At 33.4% G+C, this 3,606-nt stretch overlaps 1 non-coding gene across 1 annotated transcript; it reads right to left on the bottom strand.

Moving 5' to 3' along the window:
* Nucleotides 1–2,406: 2,406 nt before the first annotated feature.
* LOC128035010 (small nucleolar RNA R71) lies at nt 2,407–2,513 on the bottom strand. Its single transcript, XR_008191414.1, has one exon. It is a non-coding gene; the product is annotated as a small nucleolar RNA R71 (small nucleolar RNA).
* Nucleotides 2,514–3,606: the final 1,093 nt, after the last annotated feature.

Consider the following 3,606-nt stretch of genomic DNA (forward strand, 5'->3'; position numbering starts at 1 on the left):
TACGAGCTTACTAACCATTGATTTGCTTACGTTTGCATTCTTTCTTTGTAGATCATCAAAAGTTAGGGTCAGTTGGAAGTTCAAGTCGGAGCTCACACTATACATTCATTAACTTGGTAGAAGTTTTGATCATTTTGGTTTTGGGTTCTAAATGACATGTACTAGGAGTTTCTAAGTTCATTTGCTTAAAATGATGTTGTTTAAATATTTGGTTATGTATGGTTTGTGGATGTGCACATATGTGGTTCTTTTGGTTAAATTATGTCCATATATATATGCACAAGAGCAAGTAGATTCATGCCTTAAAAGATTGGTTTCAATATTAGTACGATGTTATGACTTGAATATTAGGTGCTTGAAGGTGAATGTGATCGATGAATGAGTATGGTTTAATGCTTGAATTGTGGCACCAATGAGGGCATATTGGTTAGCCACTTAGGTTGGATGTTTTTGGTATATTTTGGCATGTTTAAATGTGTTTTCAATAGTGATAAGTGATAAAAGTAACATATTTTAGCCTCATTGTTAATGCATTGTTGGGTGATTATTTGATGTAAAATGATGAATTTTATGCTCTTAATCCTTTAAATGCATGTTTCTATACATAGGAGAGTTTTGGGAGGAAAAGGAGCGGAAAAATGAGTGAAAATTGAAAAATTGAAATAGGTTTTAAGAGCTACATAGGTTGGGTCGTTCCACACAAGCTACCACATGGCCATGTGCCAAACCGTGTGAAAATCGCGATTTTGACTCCATACAGTAGAAAATGTAATTTTTAGGTTTTTCACGCATTCTAAGACCTATATATACCACATATAAGAAGAGGGGAGTAAGTCATCAGAGAATATTGAAGAAAACAACTTAGAAAACACCATTGAAGCCGACTCTGAAGCAGATTTCCATTAAGATTGAAGATCTCCTTTTGATTTCTTTGAAGTTTATTATGAGGTTATTTGTTTCTTGTGGTTATACTGTCTTTGAGATGTTTTTATTTGCTATCATGAACTAATTTTCTAAGTACCTAGGGGAGATGAACCCTATGATGAATTTTCACTTTTGATTTATGATTTACGCAATAAATACTTGGATGTTGTTCTCAATTTTCTATGCTTAATTCTTGGTTTAATATTTCCATATTATTAATCCATGTTTGATGTGCTTAAATAGAGGAGGAAAAGTTCCTATTTAGGAGTAGATCTAACACAATTGAGTAGAGTTGCATGCAATCCTAGAAATAGGATGACATAAATCTACCGAATTAAAGTCAAATATAATAGGGGGATCCATAGATCGAGTTAATGCGATAATAGGGGTTTTAATTAGAAAGAAATTTCAATTAATCAACATAGGGTTAGTTGCTCTTACTTTCGAAACAGAAATTAGCATAATTTAGTGATTTCTACAGATCAAGGTTCTAAGTGAAGAAATTTTTTAATTCAGACCGATAATGATAAATGAAATCTAGGTGGTTCTTTCCTGGGTATTGTTTCGCTTATTGGTTGTTAATCATTTTTTTCAAGATTTATTCTTTGATGTGTTCTTTAGTTAATTAATTTAGTTAATTTTAGTTTTAATCATTAACTACAATTTTTTGGTTAAATAATAGAAAGACGGTAATTACTAGTACTTTTAGTCATCGTGAGAATGATATCTGTGCTCAGCGTAGTTATACTATTAATTGATAAGTGCAGTTGCCTTTGTCAAATTTTTAGTTGGTTTCATGGACATCAAGTTTTTGGCGTCATTGTTAGGGACTAAAATATTAGAAAAACTTTATTTTTATTAATTTAGCCATTTTTTATTTTAATATTTTTGTTTTTAATTTAATTTTCATATTCTATTTTTTTATTTGTTTACATCTGGCAGGTTCTTTTTGTTTATGACTAGAGGAAACTCATCAAATCCATTACTTTTTGATAGTGAGTTTGAAAAGACTGCTTATCGAAATTGTAGAGAGGTTAGAGAAGCAAGGCAAAGTTAACAGAATTTAGTAGACGAACAAGAGGAAAAGGATATTACTGTGGACATGGGTGATAATCAAAATAATTAGCTACCTCCAGCACGTCCTGTCCCTCGAACTATGTATGATTATGCTAAGCCTACTCTGATGAGGACTGAATCGAGTATTTTGAGACCTACCATTAATGCAAACAATTTTGAGCTGAAGCCGAACACAATTCAGATGGTGCAACAATATGTTCAATTTGATGGTTTGCAAGATGAATATCCAAATACTTTCAAGATCAGTGATGTTACTGCTGATGCCATACGCTTATAGTTGTTCTCATTCTTATTGAGGAACAAGAAAAAATAGTGGTTGAATTCATTGCCACGAGGGTCTATCGCGACTTGGGATCAAATGACCAATAAGTTTCTTTGAAGTACTTCCCACCGACTAAAATATCTAAGTTGAGGCATGATATCTCTTCTTTTGCTTAAATCGATTTGGAGACATTATATGATGTATGGGAGAGATTTAAGGATTTATTGAGAAGGTGTCCTCATCATGGATTACCTTTATGTTTGCAAGTCAAAACCTTCTATGGTTTGAATCCCTTGACTAGGTAGTTAATTAATGCAGCAGTTGGTGGAACACTGAATAGTAAAACACCCAAAGCAACTTAAGAGTTTATTGAGGAGATGGCACTGAATAACTATCAGTGGCAAGTCATGAGAACGAAACCGATTAAAGCAATCAGTGTTTTTAATATTGATGTAGTTTCTATGTTAGCAAATCAGGTTAAAGCTCTTGGTAAAAAAAATTGATGTTTTGACTTTTTCTAAAAAGGTGAATTCGAAAGTGCAATATGATGCAAATGGAGAGGGGATGGTTAGTCCAGAATCTTTACCTTTCGGTTCTAGCATGGAGCATGAACAAGTCAATTTTATGGGTAACAATTCTAAACCGCAAAATAACCTCTATAGTAACAGTTATAATGCAGGTTGGAGGAACCATCCAAATTTCTCTTGGGGTGGTCGAGGAAATCAAAGGTCACAAACCCCTTCAGGTTTTCAACAACCTTATCAGCAAAAGAAGAAACCAAACCTTGAGAAGATGTTGCCTAAATTTATTTCGGTGTCCGAAACTAGATTTCAAAACACTGATACAGCTCTAAAAATTAAGCAAGCTTCGATTCAAGGACTTGAAAATCAGATTGGATAGCTTGCCAAACTTGTTTTGGAAAGGCCACAAGGTAACTTAACTAGCAACACTGAAACTAACCCAAAGGAGAAAATCCATGCAATCACTATTCAAAACATAGAAGGGTTAGTAAAGTCGAACAAGAAGTCGAAGCTAGAAGCTATTGTGAAAAGTGATGAAGTTGAGGAAACAAGAAAAAGCATAAGCCAATGGTCAGAGAATACAAACCACGAATCCCTTATCCAGCAGCATTACAGAGAGGCCACATAAAAGAACAATATGGTAAATTTCTTGACTTTTTAAAAAAGTGCACATTAACTTACCATTTATTGAAGCTCTTTCGTAGATGCCAAATTATATAAAATTTTTAAAAGAGCTATTAACAAAGAAAAGGAAGTTAAACAACTTCTCGACTATGGAACTCAATGCAGTTTGCTCGACCATTCTCTAAAACAAACTACCTA

Source organism: Gossypium raimondii, chromosome 11 (genome assembly GCF_025698545.1).
Source record: "Gossypium raimondii isolate GPD5lz chromosome 11, ASM2569854v1, whole genome shotgun sequence".
Lineage (NCBI taxonomy): Eukaryota > Viridiplantae > Streptophyta > Magnoliopsida > Malvales > Malvaceae > Gossypium > Gossypium raimondii.